At 38.4% G+C, this 17,295-nt stretch overlaps 1 protein-coding gene across 1 annotated transcript in view; it reads left to right on the forward strand.

The window, feature by feature from the left end:
- The window catches only part of LOC124127633 (retinol dehydrogenase 14-like), a 56,896-nt gene that overhangs the window by 35,819 nt on the left and 3,782 nt on the right, over positions 1-17,295 (forward strand). The window lies entirely within an intron of this gene.

A 17,295-nucleotide genomic window follows, 5' to 3' on the forward strand; every position in this document is an offset into this window, starting at 1 on the left:
TCTAACAACATGTTAGTCTGAGTATCTCTATCCATGTATTAGTCTCAGTTTCTTTATCCATGTGTTAGTCTGAGTATCTCTATCAAAGTGTGAGTCTGAGAATCTCTATCCAAGTTTTAGTCTGAGTATCTCTATCCATGTGTTAGTCTGAGTATCTCTATCCATGTGTTAGTCTGAGTATCTCTATCCATGTGTTAGTCTGAGTATCTCTATCCATATGTTACTATGAGCATCTCTATCAAAGTGTTAGTCTGAGTATCTCTATCCACGTGTTAGTCTGAGTATCTTTATCCAAATGTTAGTCTGAGTATCTCTATCCACGTTTTTAGTCTGAGTATCTCTATACTTGTGTTAGTCTGAGTATCTTTATACAAGTGTTACTCTGAGTATCTTTATCCATGTGTTAGTCTGAGTATCTTTATCCAAGTTTTAGTCTGAGTATCTCTATCCAAGTGTTAGTCTGAGTATCTCTATCCAAGTGTTAGTCTCAGTATCTCTATCCGTGTATTAGTCTGAGTATCTCTATCCACATGTTAGTCTCAGTATCTCTATCAAAGTGTTAGTCTAAGTATATCTATCCGTGTGTTAGTCTGAGTATCTCTATCCATGTGTTAGTCTCAGTATCTCTATCCAAGTGTTAGTCTGAGTATCTCTATCCGTGTATTAGCCTGAGTATCTCTATCCCCGTGTTAGTCTGAGTATCTCTATCCACCTGTTAGTCTGAGTATCTCTATCCAAGTGTTAGTCTGAGTATCTCTATCCAAGTGTTAGTCTGAGTATCTCTATCCACGTGGTAGTATGAGTATCTCTATCCATGTGTAAGTCTAAGTGTCTCTAACCAAGTGTTAGTCTGAGTATCTCTATCCACATGTTAGTCTGAGTATCTCTATCCACATGTTAGTCTGAGTATCTCTATCCATGTGTTAGTCTGAGTATCTCTATCCATCTGTTAGTCTGAGTATCTTTATCCAAGTGTTAGTCTGAGTATCTCTGTCCACGTGTTAGTCTGAGTATCTTTATCCAAATGTTAGTCTGAGTATCTCTATCCACGTTTTTAGTCTGAGTATCTCTATCCTTGTGTTAGTTTGATTATCTTTATACAAGTGTTACTCTGAGTATCTTTATCCATGTGTTAGTCTGAGTATCTCTATCCAAGTGTTAGTCTGAGTATCTTTATCCAAGTGTTCAAGTGTTAGTCTGAGTATGTCTATCCACGTTGTAGTATGAGTATCTCTATCCATGTGTTAGTCTAAGTGTCTCTAACCAAGTGTTAGTCTGAGTATCTCTATCCACATGTTAGTCTGAGTATCTCTATTCATGTGTTACTCTGAGTATCTCTATCCATGTGTTACTCTGAGTATCTCTATCCATGTGTTACTCTGAGTATCTCTATCAAAGTGTTAGTCTGAGTATCTCTATCCACGTGTTAGTCTGAGTATCTTTATCAAGGTGTTAGTCTGAGTATCTCTATGCACGTGTTATTCTGAGTATCTCTATCCACGTGTTAGTCTGAGTATCCCTATCCATGTGTTAGTCTGAGTATCTCTATTCACGTTTTTAGTCTGAGTATCTCTATCCACGTGTTAGTCTGACTATCTCTATCCACGTGTTTCTCTGAGTATCTCTATCCACGTGTTAGTCTGAGTATCTTTATCAAGGTGTTAGTCTGAGTATCTCTATCCATGTGTAAGTCTGACTATCTCTATCCATGTGTTAGTCTGAGTATCTCTATCCATGTGTTAGTCTGAGTATCTCTATCCATGTGTTAGTCTGAGTATCTCTATCCATGTGTTACTCTGACTATCTCTATCAATGTGTTACTCTGAGTATCTCTATCAAAGTGTTAGTCTGAGTATCTCTATCCACGTGTTAGTCTGAGTATCTTTATCAAGGTGTTAGTCTGGGCATCTCTATCCATGTGTTAGTCTGAGTATCTCTATCCATCTGTTAGTCTGAGTATCTTTATCCAAGTGTTAGTCTGAGTATCTCTGTCCACGTGTTAGTCTGAGTATCTTTATCCAAATGTTAGTCTGAGTATCTCTATCCACGTTTTTAGTCTGAGTATCTCTATCCTTGTGTTAGTTTGATTATCTTTATACAAGTGTTACTCTGAGTATCTTTATCCATGTGTTAGTCTGAGTATCTCTATCCAAGTGTTAGTCTGAGTATCTTTATCCAAGTGTTCAAGTGTTAGTCTGAGTATGTCTATCCACGTTGTAGTATGAGTATCTCTATCCATGTGTTAGTCTAAGTGTCTCTAACCAAGTGTTAGTCTGAGTATCTCTATCCACATGTTAGTCTGAGTATCTCTATTCATGTGTTACTCTGAGTATCTCTATCCATGTGTTACTCTGAGTATCTCTATCCATGTGTTACTCTGAGTATCTCTATCAAAGTGTTAGTCTGAGTATCTCTATCCACGTGTTAGTCTGAGTATCTTTATCAAGGTGTTAGTCTGAGTATCTCTATGCACGTGTTATTCTGAGTATCTCTATCCACGTGTTAGTCTGAGTATCCCTATCCATGTGTTAGTCTGAGTATCTCTATCCACGTTTTTAGTCTGAGTATCTCTATCCACGTGTTAGTCTGACTATCTCTATCCACGTGTTTCTCTGAGTATCTCTATCCACGTGTTAGTCTGAGTATCTTTATCAAGGTGTTAGTCTGAGTATCTCTATCCATGTGTAAGTCTGACTATCTCTATCCATGTGTTAGTCTGAGTATCTCTATCCATGTGTTAGTCTGAGTATCTCTATCCATGTGTTAGTCTGAGTATCTCTATCCATGTGTTACTCTGACTATCTCTATCAATGTGTTACTCTGAGTATCTCTATCAAAGTGTTAGTCTGAGTATCTCTATCCACGTGTTAGTCTGAGTATCTTTATCAAGGTGTTAGTCTGGGCATCTCTATCCACGTGTTAGTCTGAGTATCTCTATCCACATGTTAGTCTGAGTATCTCTATCCATGTATTAGTCTCAGTGTCTTTATCCAAGTGTTCAGCTGTGTATCTTTATCCATGTGTTAGTCTGAGTATCTTTATCCAAGTTTTAGTCTGTGTATCTCTATCCAAGTGTTAGTCTGAGTATCTTTATCAAGGTGTTAGTCTGAGTATCTCTATCCACGTGTTAGTCTGAGTATCTCTATCCACATGTTAGTCTGAGTATCTCTATCCATGTATTAGTCTCAGTGTCTTTATCCAAGTGTTCAGCTGTGTATCTTTATCCATGTCTTAGTCTGTGTATCTCTATCCATGTGTTAGTCTGAGTATCTCTAACAAAGTGTTATTCTGAGTATCTCTATCCACGTGTTAGTCTGCTTATCCCTATCCATGTGTTAGTCTGAGTATCTCTATCCACGTTTTTAGTCTGAGTATCTCTATCCACGTGTTAGTCTGACTATCTCTATCCACGTGTTTGTCTGAGTATATCTATCCAAGTGTTAGTCTGAGTATCTTTATCAAGGTGTTAGTCTGAGTATCTCTATCCATGTGTAAGTCTGACTATCTCTATCCATGTGTTAGTCTGAGTATCTCTATCCATGTGTTAGTCTGAGTATCTCTATCCCTCTGTTAGTCTGAGTATCTCTATCCACGTGTTAGTCTGAGTATCTTTATCCAAATGTTAGTCTGAGTATCTCTATCCACGTTTTTAGTCTGAGTATCTCTATCCTTGTGTTAGTCTGAGTATCTTTATACAAGTGTTACTCTGAGTATCTTTATCCATGTGTTAGTCTGAGTATCTCTATCCACGTGTTAGTCTGAGTATCTCTAACAACATGTTAGTCTGAGTATCTCTATCCATGTATTAGTCTCAGTTTCTTTATCCATGTGTTAGTCTGAGTATCTCTATCAAAGTGTGAGTCTGAGAATCTCTATCCAAGTTTTAGTCTGAGTATCTCTATCCATGTGTTAGTCTGAGTATCTCTATCCATGTGTTAGTCTGAGTATCTCTATCCATGTGTTAGTCTGAGTATCTCTATCCATATGTTACTATGAGCATCTCTATCAAAGTGTTAGTCTGAGTATCTCTATCCACGTGTTAGTCTGAGTATCTTTATCCAAATGTTAGTCTGAGTATCTCTATCCACGTTTTTAGTCTGAGTATCTCTATACTTGTGTTAGTCTGAGTATCTTTATACAAGTGTTACTCTGAGTATCTTTATCCATGTGTTAGTCTGAGTATCTTTATCCAAGTTTTAGTCTGAGTATCTCTATCCAAGTGTTAGTCTGAGTATCTCTATCCAAGTGTTAGTCTCAGTATCTCTATCCGTGTATTAGTCTGAGTATCTCTATCCACATGTTAGTCTCAGTATCTCTATCAAAGTGTTAGTCTAAGTATATCTATCCGTGTGTTAGTCTGAGTATCTCTATCCATGTGTTAGTCTCAGTATCTCTATCCAAGTGTTAGTCTGAGTATCTCTATCCGTGTATTAGCCTGAGTATCTCTATCCCCGTGTTAGTCTGAGTATCTCTATCCACCTGTTAGTCTGAGTATCTCTATCCAAGTGTTAGTCTGAGTATCTCTATCCAAGTGTTAGTCTGAGTATCTCTATCCACGTGGTAGTATGAGTATCTCTATCCATGTGTAAGTCTAAGTGTCTCTAACCAAGTGTTAGTCTGAGTATCTCTATCCACATGTTAGTCTGAGTATCTCTATCCACATGTTAGTCTGAGTATCTCTATCCATGTGTTAGTCTGAGTATCTCTATCCATGTGTTAGTCTGAGTATCTTTATCCAAGTGTTAGTCTCAGTATCTCTATCCATGTGTTAGTCTGAGTATCCCTATCCATGTGTTAGTCTGAGTATCTCTATCCACGTGTTAGTCTGACTATCTCTATCCACGTGTTTGTCTGAGTATCTCTATCCATCTGTTAGTCTGAGTATCTTTATCCAAGTGTTAGTCTCAGTATCTCTATCCACGTGTTATTCTGAGTATCTTTATCCAAGTGTTATTCTGAGTATCTCTATCCACGTGTTAGTCTGCGTATCCCTATCCATGTGTTAGTCTGAGTATCTCTATCCACGTTTTTAGTCTGAGTATCTCTATCCACGTGTTAGTCTGACTATCTCTATCCACGTGTTTGTCTGAGTATCTCTATCCACGTGTTAGTCTGAGTATCCTTATCAAGGTGTTAGTCTGAGTATCTCTATCCATGTGTAAGTCTGACTATCTCTATCCATGTGTTAGTCTGAGTATCTCTATCCATGTGTTAGTCTGAGTATCTCTATCCATGTGTTAGTCTGAGTATCTCTATCCATGTGTTACTCTGAGTATCTCTATCCATGTGTAACTCTGAGTATCTCTATCAAAGTGTTAGTCTGAGTATCTCTATCCACGTGTTAGTCTGAGTATCTTTATCAAGGTGTTAGTCTGAGTATCTCTATCCACGTGTTAGTCTGAGTATCTCTATCCACGTGTTAGTCTGAGTATCTCTATCCACATGTTAGTCTGAGTATCTCTATCCATGTATTAGTCTCAGTGTCTTTATCCAAGTGTTAAGCTGTGTATCTTTATCCATGTGTTAGTCTGAGTATCTTTATCCAAGTTTTAGTCTGAGTATCTCTATCCAAGTGTTAGTCTGAGTATCTCTATCCATGTGTTAGTCTGAGTATCTCTATCAATATGTTACTCTGAGTATCTCTATCAAAGTGTTATTCTGAGTATCTCTATCCACGTGTTAGTCTGCGTATCCCTATCCGTGTGTTAGTCTGAGTATCTCTATCCACGTTTTTAGTCTGAGTATCACTATCCACATGTTACTCTGACTATCTCTATCCACGTGTTTGTCTGAGTATATCTATCCAAGTGTTAGTCTGAGTATCTTTATCAAGGTGTTAGTCTGAGTATCTCTATCCATGTGTAAGTCTGACTATCTCTATCCATGTGTTAGTCTGAGTATCTCTATCCATGTGTTAGTCTGAGTATCTCTATCCATTTGTTACTCTGAGTATCTCTATCCATGTGTTACTCTGAGTATCTCTATCAAAGTGTTAGTCTGAGTATCTCTATCCACGTGTTAGTCTGAGTATCTTTATCAAGGTGTTAGTCTGAGTATCTCTATCCACGTGTTAGTCTGAGTATCTCTATCAACATGTTAGTCTGAGTATCTCTATCCATGTATTAGTCTCAGTGTCTTTATCCAAGTGTTAAGCTGAGTATATTTATCCATGTGTTAGTCTGAGTATCTCTATCAAAGTGTTAGTCTGAGTATCTCTATCCAAGTTTTAGTCTGAGTATCTCTATCCAAGTGTTAGTCTGAGTATCTCTATCCATGTGTTAGTCTGAGTATCTCTATCCATGTGTTACTCTGAGTATCTCTATTCATATGTTACTCTGAGCATCTCTATCAAAGTGTTAGTCTAAGTATCTCTATCCACGTGTTAGTCTGAGTATCTTTATCCAAATGTTAGTCTGAGTATCTCTATCCACGTTTTTAGTCTGAGTATCTCTATCCTTGTGTTAGTCTGAGTATCTTTATACAAGTGTTACTTTGAGTATCTCTATCCAAGTGTTAGTCTCAGTATCTCTATCCGTGTATTAGTCTGAGTATCTCTATCCACATGTTAGTCTCAGTATCTCTATCCAAGTGTTAGTCTGAGTATCTCTATCCGTGTATTAGTCTGAGTATCTCTATCCCCGTGTTAGTCTGAGTATCTCTATCCACCTGTTAGTCTGAGTATCTCTATCCAAGTGTTAGTCTGAGTATCTCTATCCATGTGTAAGTCTCAGTATCTCTGTCCAAGTGTTAGTCTGAGTATCTCTATCCAAGTGTTAGTCTGAGTATCTCTATCCAAGTGTTAGTCTCAGTATCTCTATCCGTGTATTAGTCTGAGTATCTCTATCCACATGTTAGTCTCAGTATCTCTATCCAAGTGTTAGTCTGAGTATATCTATCCGTGTGTTAGTCTCAGTATCTCTATCCAAGTGTTAGTCTGAGTATCTCTATCCGTGTATTAGTCTGAGTATCTCTATGCGTGTGTTAGTCTCAGTATCTCTATACAAGTGTTAGTCTCAGTATCTCTATCCGTGTATTAGTCTGAGTATCTCTATCCACGTGTTAGTCTGAGTATCTCTATCCAAGTGTAAGTCTGAGTATCTCTATCCATGTGTTAGTCTGAGTATCTCTATCCATGTGTTACTCTGAGTATCTCTATCCATATGTTACTCTGAGTATCTCTATCATCGTGTTACTCTGAGTATCTCTATCCACGTGTTAGTCTGAGTATCTTTATCAAGGTGTTTGTCTGAGTATCTCTATTCGTGTGTTAGTCTGACTATCTCTATCCACGTGTTTGTCTGAGTATCTCTATACACGTGTTAGTCTGAGTATCTTTATCAAGGTGTTAGTCTGAGTATCTCTATCCATGTGTTACTCTGAGTATCTTTATCCAAGTTTTAGTCTGAGTATCTCTATCCAAGTGTTAGTCTGAGTATCTCTATCCATGTGTTAGTCTGAGTATCTCTATCCATGTGTTACTCTCAGTATCTCTATCCATATGTTACTCTGAGTATCTCTATCAAAGTGTTATTCTGAGTATCTCTATCCACGTGTTAGTCTGCGTATCCCTATCCACGTGTTAGTCTGAGTATCTCTATCCACGTTTTTAGTCTGAGTATCTCTATCCACGTGTTAGTCTGACTATCTCTATCCACGTGTTTGTCTGAGTATCTCTATACACGTGTTAGTCTGAGTATCTTTATCAAGGTGTTAGTCTGAGTATCTCTATCCATGTGTTACTCTGAGTATCTTTATCCAAGTTTTAGTCTGAGTATCTCTATCCAAGTGTTAGTCTGAGTATCTCTATCCATGTGTTAGTCTGAGTATCTCTATCCATGTGTTACTCTCAGTATCTCTATCCATATGTTACTCTGAGTATCTCTATCAAAGTGTTATTCTGAGTATCTCTATCCACGTGTTAGTCTGCGTATCCCTATCCACGTGTTAGTCTGAGTATCTCTATCCACGTTTTTAGTCTGAGTATCTCTATCCACGTGTTAGTCTGACTATCTCTATCCACGTGTTTGTCTGAGTATCTCTATCCAAGTGTTAGTCTGAGTATCTTTATCAAGGTGTTAGTCTGAATATCTCTATCCATGTGTAAGTCTGACTATCTCTATCCATGTGTTAGTCTGAGTATCTCTATCCATGTGTTAGTCTGAGTATCTCTGTCCATCTGTTAGTCTGAGTATCTTTATCCATGTGTTAGTCTGAGTATCTCTATCCACGTGTTAGTCTGAGTATCTCTATCCAAGTGTTAGTCTGAGTATCTCTATCCACGTGTTAGTCTCAGTATCTCTATCCATGTGTTAGTCTGAGTATCTCTATCCGTGTGTTAGTCTCAGTATCTCTATCCACGTGTAAGTCTCAGTATCTCTGTCCAAGTGTTAGTCTGAGTACCTCTATCTAAGTTTTAGTCTGAGTATCTCTATCCATGTGTTTGTCTGAGTATCTCTATCCACGTGTAAGTCTCAGTATCTCTATCCACGTGTTTGTCTGAGTATCTGAATCTTAGTGTTAGTCTGAGTATCTCTATCAGTGTGTTAGTCTGAGTATCTCTTTCCACGTGTTAGTCTCAGTATCTCTATCCAAGTGTTAGTCTCAGTATCTCTATCCTCGTGTTGGTCTCAGTATCTCTATCCATGTGTTAGTCTGAGTATCTGTATCCACGTGTTTGTCTGAGTATCTTTATCCAAGTGTAAGTCTGAGTATCTCTTTCCATGTGTTAGTCTGACTATCTCTATCCAAGTGTTAGTCTGAGTTTCTCTATCCGTGTATTAGTCTGAGAATCTCTATCCATGTGTTAGTCTGAGTATCTCTATCCATGTGTTAGTCTGAGTATCTCTATCCATGTGTTAGTCTGAGTATCTCTATCCATGTATTAGTCTGAGAATCTCTATCCATGTGTTAGTGTGAGTATCTCTATCCATGTGTTAATCTGAGTATCTCTATCCACGTGTTAGTCTGAGTATCTTTATCCAAGTGTTAGTCTGAGTGTCTCTATCCGTGTGTTAGTCTGAGTATCTTTAGCCATGTGTTAGTCTGAGTATCTTTATCCAAGTGTTTAGTCTGAGTATCTTTATCCAAGTGTTAGTCTCAGTATCTCTTTCCACGTGTTAGTCTGAGTATCTCTATCCATGTGTTAGTCTGAGTATCTCTATCCGTGTGTTAGTCTGAGTATCTCTATCGGTGTGTTAGTCTGAGTATCTCTATCTAAGTGTTAGTCTCAGTATCTCTATCCACGTGTAAGTCTGAGTATCTCTATCCAAGTGTTAGTCTGAGTATCTCTATCCACGTGTTAGTCTGAGTATCTTTATCAAGGTGTTAGTCTGCGTATCTCTATCCATGTGTTAGTCTGAGTATCTTTATCAAGGTGTTAGTCTGAGTATCTCTATCTAAGTTTTAGTCTGAGTATCTCTATCCATGTGTTTGTCTGAGTATCTCTATCCACGTGTAAGTCTCAGTATCTCTATCCACGTGTTTGTCTGAGTATCTTAATCTTAGTGTTAGTCTGAGTATCTCTATCAGTGTGTTAGTCTGAGTATCTCTTTCCACGTGTTAGTCTCAGTATCTCTATCCAAGTGTTAGTCTCAGTATCTGTATCCACGTGTTGGTCTCAGTATCTCTATCCATGTGTTAGTCTGAGTATCTGTATCCACGTGTTTGTCTGAGTATCTTTATTCAAGTGTAAGTCTCAGTATCTCTTTCCATGTGTTAGTCTGACTATCTCTATCCAAGTGTTAGTCTGAGTTTCTCTATCCGTGTATTAGTCTGAGAATCTCTATCCATGTGTTAGTCTGAGTATCTCTATCCATGTGTTAGTCTGAGTATCTCTATCCATGTGTTAGTCTGAGTATCTCTATCCATGTATTAGTCTGAGAATCTCTATCCATGTGTTAGTGTGAGTATCTCTATCCATGTGTTAATCTGAGTATCTCTATCCACGTGTTAGTCTGAGTATCTTTATCCAAGTGTTAGTCTGAGTATCTCTATCCGTGTGTTAGTCTGAGTATCTTTAGCCATGTGTTAGTCTGAGTATCTTTATCCAAGTGTTTAGTCTGAGTATCTTTATCCAAGTGTTAGTCTCAGTATCTCTTTCCACGTGTTAGTCTGAGTATCTCTATCCATGTGTTAGTCTGAGTATCTCTATCCGTGTGTTAGTCTGAGTATCTCTATCGGTGTGTTAGTCTGAGTATCTCTATCTAAGTGTTAGTCTCAGTATCTCTATCCACGTGTAAGTCTGAGTATCTCTATCCAAGTGTTAGTCTGAGTATCTCTATCCACGTGTTAGTCTGAGTATCTTTATCAAGGTGTTAGTCTGAGTATCTCTATCCATGTGTTAGTCTGAGTATCTTTATCAAGGTGTTAGTCTGAGTATCTCTATCTAAGTTTTAGTCTGAGTATCTCTATCCATGTGTTTGTCTGAGTATCTCTATCCACGTGTAAGTCTGAGTATCTCTATCCACGTGTTTGTCTGAGTATCTTAATCTTAGTGTTAGTCTGAGTATCTCTATCAGTGTGTTAGTCTGAGTATCTCTTTCCACGTGTTAGTCTCTGTATCTCTATCCAAGTGTTAGTCTCAGTATCTGTATCCACGTGTTGGTCTCAGTATCTCTATCCATGTGTTAGTCTGAGTATCTGTATCCACGTGTTTGTCTGAGTATCTTTATTCAAGTGTAAGTCTCAGTATCTCTTTCCATGTGTTAGTCTGACTATCTCTATCCAAGTGTTAGTCTGAGTTTCTCTATCCGTGTATTAGTCTGAGAATCTCTATCCATGTGTTAGTCTGAGTATCTCTATCCATGTGTTAGTCTGAGTATCTCTATCCATGTGTTAGTGTGAGTATCTCTATCCATGTATTAGTCTGAGAATCTCTATCCATGTGTTAGTGTGAGTATCTCTATCCATGTGTTAGTCTGAGTATCTCTATCCGTGTGTTAGTCTGAGTATCTTTAGCCATGTGTTAGTCTGAGTATCTTTATCCAAGTGTTAGTCTGAGTATCTTTATCCAAGTGTAAGTCTCAGTATCTCTTTCCACGTGTTAGTCTGAGTATCTCTATCCGTGTGTTAGTCTGAGTATCTCTATCCGTGTGTTAGTCTGAGTATCTCTATCGGTGTGTTAGTCTGAGTATCTCTATCTAAGTGTTAGTCTCAGTATCTCTATCCACGTGTAAGTCTGAGTATCTCTATCCAAGTGTTAGTCTGAGTATCTCTATCCACGTGTTAGTCTGAGTATCTTTATCAAGGTGTTAGTCTGCGTATCTCTATCCATGTGTTAGTCTGAGTATCTCTATCCCCGTGTTAGTCTGAGTATCTCTATCCACCTGTTAGTCTGAGTATCTCTATCCAAGTGTTAGTCTGAGTATCTCTATCCATGTGTAAGTCTCAGTATCTCTGTCCAAGTGTTAGTCAGAGTATCTCTATCCAAGTGTTAGTCTGAGTATCTCTATCCAAGTGTTAGTCTCAGTATCTCTATCCGTGTATTAGTCTGAGTATCTCTATCCACATGTTAGTCTCAGTATCTCTATCCAAGTGTTAGTCTGAGTATATCTATCCGTGTGTTAGTCTGAGTATCTCTATCCATGTGTTAGTCTCAGTATCTCTATCCAAGTGTTAGTCTGAGTATCTCTATCCGTGTATTAGTCTGAGTATCTCTATCCATGTGTTAGTGTGAGTATCTCTATCCAAGTGTTAGTCTGAGTATCTGTATCCGAGTGTTAGTCTGAGTATCTCTATCCAAGTGTTAGTCTGAGTATTTCTATCGGTGTATTAGTCTGAGTATCTCTATCCACGTGTTAGTCTGAGTATCTCTATCCAAGTGTTAGTCTGAGTATCTCTATCCAAGTGTTAGTCTGAGTATCTCTATCCACGTGTTAGTCTGACTATCTCTATCCAAGTGTTAGTCTGAGTATCTCTATCCACGTGTTAGTCTCAGTATCTCTATCCATGTGTTAGTCTGAGTATCTCTATCCGTGTGTTAGTCTCAGTATCTCTATCCACATGTAAGTCTCAGTATCTCTGTCCAAGTGTTAGTCTGAGTATCTCTATCTAAGTTTTAGTCTGAGTATCTCTATCCATGTGTTTGTCTGAGTATCTCTATCCACGTGTAAGTCTCAGTATCTCTATCCACGTGTTTGTCTGAGTATCTTAATCCAAGTGTTAGTCTGAGTATCTCTATCAGTGCGTTAGTCTGAGTATCTCTTTCCACGTGTTAGTCTCAGTATCTCTATCCAAGTGTTAGTCTCAGTATATCTATCCACGTGTTGGTCTCAGTATCTCTATCCATGTGTTAGTCTGAGTATCTGTATCCACGTGTTTGTCTGAGTATCTTTATCCAAGTGTAAGTCTCAGTATCTCTTTCCATGTGTTAGTCTGACTATCTCTATCCAAGTGTTAGTCTGAGTTTCTCTATCCGTGTATTAGTCTGAGAATCTCTATCCATGTGTTAGTCTGAGTATCTCTATCCATGTGTTAGTCTGAGTATCTCTATCCATGTGTTAGTCTGAGTATCTCTTTCCATGTATTAGTCTGAGAATCACTATCCATGTGTTAGTGTGAGTATCTCTATCCATGTGTTAGTCTGAGTATCTCTATCCACGTGTAATCTGAGTATCTTTATCCAAGTGTTAGTCTGAGTATCTCTATCCGTGTGTTAGTCTGAGTATCTTTATCCAAGTGTTAGTCTCAGTATCTCTATCCATGTGTTAGTCTGAGTATCCCTATCCATGTGTTAGTCTGAGTATCTTTATCCAAGTGTTAGTCTGAGTATCTTTATCCAAGTGTTAGTCTCAGTATCTCTTTCCACGTGTTAGTCTGAGTATCTCTATCCATGTGTTAGTCTGAGTATCTCTATCCGTGTGTTAGTCTGAGTATCTCTATCGGTGTGTTAGTCTGAGTATCTCTATCTAAGTGTTAGTCTCAGTATCTCTATCCACGTGTAAGTCTCAGTATCTCTGTCCATGTGTTAGTCTGAGTATCTCTATCTACGTGTTAGTCTCAGTATCTCTATCCATGTGTAAGTCTGAGTATCTCTATCAATGTGTTAGTCTCAGTATCTCTATCCATGTGTTAGTCTGAGTATCTCTATCCACGTGTTAGTCTGAGTATCTCTATCCAAGTGTTAGTCTGAGTATCTCTATCCACGTGTTAGTCCGAGTATCTCTATCCATGTGTTAGTCTGAGTATCTCTATCCAAGTGTTAGTCTCAGTATCTCTAACCATGTGTTAGTCTGAATATCTCTATCCGTGTGTTAGTCTCAGTATCTCTATCCACGTGTAAGTCTCAGTATCTCTGTCCAAGTGTTAGTCTGAGTATCTCTATCTAAGTTTTAGTCTGAGTATCTCTATCCATGTGTTTGTCTGAGTATCTCTATCCACGTGTAAGTCTCAGTATCTCTATCCACGTGTTTGTCTGAGTATCTTAATCCAAGTGTTAGTCTGAGTATCTCTATCCGTGTGTTAGTCTGAGTATCTCTATCTACGTGTTAGTCTCAGTATCTCTATCCATGTGTTAGTCTGAGTATCTTTATCCATGTGTTAGTCTCAGTATCTATATCCAAGTGTTAGTCTCAGTATCTCTATCCACGTGCTGGTCTCAGTATCTCTATCCATGTGTTAGTCTGAGTATCTGTATCCACGTGTTTGTCTGAGTATCTTTATCCAAGTGTAAGTTTCAGTATCTCTATCCATGTGTTAGTCTGACTATCTCTATCCGTGTATTAGTCTGAGTTTCTCTATCCGTGTATTAGTCTGAGAATCTCTATCCATGTGTTAGTGTGAGTATCTCTATCCATGTATTATTCTGAGAATCTCTATCCATGTGTTCGTGTGAGTATCTCTATCCATGTATTAGTCTGAGAATCTCTATCCATGTGTTAGTGTGAGTATCTCTATCCATGTGTTAGTCTGAGTATCTCTATCCACGTGTTAGTCTGAGTATCTCTATCCACGTGTTAGTCTGAGTATCTTTATCCATGTGTTAGTCTGACTATCTCTATCCACGTGTTTGTCTAAGTATCTTTATCCAAGTGTTAGTCTGAGTATCTCTATCCGTGTGTTAGTCTGACTATCTCTATCCGTGTGTTAGTCTCAGTATCTCTATCCAAGTATTAGTCTGAGTATCTCTATCCATGTGTTTGTCTGAGTATCTCTATCCCTGTGTTAGTCTGAGTATCTCTATCCACGTGTTAGTCTGAGTATCTTTAGCTATGTGTTAGTCTGAGTATCTTTATCCAAGTGTTAGTCTGAGTATCTTTATCCAAGTGTAAGTCTCAGTATCTCTTTCCACGTGTTAGTCTGAGTATCTTAATCCAAGTGTTAGTCTGAGTATCTCTATCAGTGTGTTAGTCTGAGTATCTCTTTCCACGTGTTAGTCTCAGTATCTCTATCCAAGTGTTAGTCTGAGTATCTCTATCCACGTGTTGGTCTCAGTATCTCTATCCATGTGTTAGTCTGAGTATCTGTATCCACGTGTTTGTCTGAGTATCTTTATCCAAGTGTAAGTCTCAGTATCTCTTTCCATGTGTTAGTCTGACTATCTCTATCCAAGTGTTAGTCTGAGTTTCTCTATCCGTGTATTAGTCTGAGAATCTCTATCCATGTGTTAGTCTGAGTATCTCTATCCATGTGTTAGTCTGAGTATCTCTATCCATGTGTTAGTCTGAGTATCTCTATCCATGTATTAGTCTGAGAATCTCTATCCATGTGTTAGTGTGAGTATCTCTATCCATGTGTTAGTCTGAGTATCTCTATCCACGTGTTAGTCTGAGTATCTTTATCCAAGTGTTAGTCTGAGTATCTCTATCCGTGTGTTAGTCTGAGTATCTTTAGCCATGTGTTAGTCTGAGTATCTCTATCCGTGTGTTAGTCTGAGTATCTCTATCCAAGTGTTAGTCTGAGTATTTCTATCGGTGTATTAGTCTGAGTATCTCTATCCACGTGTTAGTCTGAGTATCTCTATCCACGTGTTGGTCTAAGGTATCTCTATCCAAGTGTTAGTCTGAGTATCTCTATCCACGTGTTAGTCTCAGTATCTCTATCCATGTGTTAGTCTGAGTATCTCTATCCAAGTGTTAGTCTCAGTATCTCTATCCATGTGTTAGTCTGAATATCTCTATCCGTGTGTTAGTCTCAGTATCTCTATCCACGTGTAAGTCTCAGTATCTCTGTCCAAGTGTTAGTCTGAGTATCTCTATCTAAGTTTTAGTCTGAGTATCTCTATCCATGTGTTTGTCTGAGTATCTCTATCCACGTGTAAGTCTCAGTATCTCTATCCACGTGTTTGTCTGAGTATCTTAATCCAAGTGTTAGTCTCAGTATCTCTATCAGTGTGTTAGTCTAAATATCTCTTTCCACGTGTTAGTCTCAGTATCTCTATCCAAGTGTTAGTCTCAGTATCTCTATCCACGTGTTGGTCTCAGTATCTCTATCCATGTGTTAGTCTGAGTATCTGTATCCACGTGTTTGTCTGAGTATCTTTATCCAAGTGTAAGTCTCAGTATCTCTATCCATGTGTTAGTCTGACTATCTCTATCCAAGTGTTAGTCTGAGTTTCTCTATCCGTGTATTAGTCTGAGAATCTCTATCCAAGTGTTAGTCTGAGTTTCTCTATCCGTGTATTAGTCTGAGAATCTCTATCCATGTGTTAGTCTGAGTATCTCTATCCATGTGTTAGTCTGAGTATCTCTATCCATGTGTTAGTCTGAGTATCTCTATCCATGTATTAGTCTGAGAATCTCTATCAATGTGTTAGTGTGAGTATCTCTATCCATGTGTTAGTCTGAGTATCTCTATCCACGTGTTAGTCTGAGTATCTCTATCCACGTGTTAGTCTGAGTATCTTTATCCAAGTGTTAGTCTGAGTATCTCTATCCGTGTGTTAGTCTGAGTATCTTTAGCCATGTGTTAGTCTGAGTATCTTTATCCAAGTGTTAGTCTGAGTATCTTTATCCAAGTGTAAGTCTCAGTATATCTTTCCACGTGTTAGTCTGAGTATCTCTATCCATGTGTTAGTCTGAGTATCTATATCCGTGTGTTAGACTGAGTATCTCTATCCGTGTGTTAGTCTGAGTATCTCTATCTAAGTGTTAGTCTCAGTATCTCTATCCACGTGTAAGTCTGAGTATCTCTATCCATGTGTTAGTCTGAGTATCTTTATCCATGTGTTAGTCTGAGTATCTCTATCCATGTTTTAGTCTGAGTATCTCTATCCCTGTATGAGTCTGAGAATCTCTATCCATGTGTTAGTGTGAGTATCTCTATCCATGTGTTAGTCTGAGTTTCTCTATCCGTGTATTAGTCTGAGAATCTCTATCCATGTGTTAGTCTGAGTATCTCTATGCACGTGTTAGTCTGAGTATCTCTATCCATGTGTTAGTCTGAGTATCTCTATCCATGTATTAGTCTGAGAATCTCTATCCATGTGTTAGTGTGAGTATCTCTATCCATGTGTTAGTCTGAGTATCTCTATCCACCTGTTAGTCTGAGTATCTCTATCCACGTGTTAGTCTGAGTATCTTTATCCGTGTGTTAGTCTGAATATCTCTATCCGTGTGTTAGTCTGAGTATCTTTAGCCATGTGTTAGTCTGAGTATCTTTATCCAAGTGTTAGTCTGAGTATCTTTATCCAAGTGTAAGTCTCGTATCTCTTTCCACGTGTTAGTCTGAGTATCTCTATCCATGTGTTAGTCTGAGTATCTCTATCCATGTGTTAGTCTGAGTATCTCTATCCGTGTGTTAGTCTGAGTATCTCTATCTAAGGGTTAGTCTCAGTATCTCTATCCACGTGTAAGTCTCAGTATATCTATCCATGTGTTAGTCTGAGTATCTCTATCTACGTGTTAGTCTGAGTATCTCTATCCATGTGTTAGTCTGAGTATCTTTATCCATGTGTTAGTCTGAGTATCTCTATCCATGTGTTACTCTGAGTATCTCTATCCATGTGTTAGTCTCAGTATATCTATCCATGTGTTAGTCTGAGTATCTCTATGCACGTGTTAGTCTGAGTATCTCTATCCACGTGTAAGTCTCAGTATCTCTATCCACGTGTTAGTCTGACTATCTCTATCCACGTGTTTGTCTAAGTAGCTTTATCCAAGTGTTAGTCTGAGTATCTCTATCCGTGTGTTAGTCTGACTATCTCTATCCGTGTGTTAGTCTCAGTATCTCTATCCAAGTGTTAGTCTGAGTATCTCTATCCATGTGTTAGTCTGAGTAGCTTTATTCATGTGTTAGTCTGAGTATCTGTATCCGTGTGTTAGTAAGTGTAAGTTGCTGCCTTCTTGCTTGATGCTCCGT

Source organism: Haliotis rufescens, unplaced genomic scaffold (assembly GCF_023055435.1).
Source record: "Haliotis rufescens isolate VD_foot unplaced genomic scaffold, xgHalRufe1.0.p SCAF_5, whole genome shotgun sequence".
Lineage (NCBI taxonomy): Eukaryota > Metazoa > Mollusca > Gastropoda > Lepetellida > Haliotidae > Haliotis > Haliotis rufescens.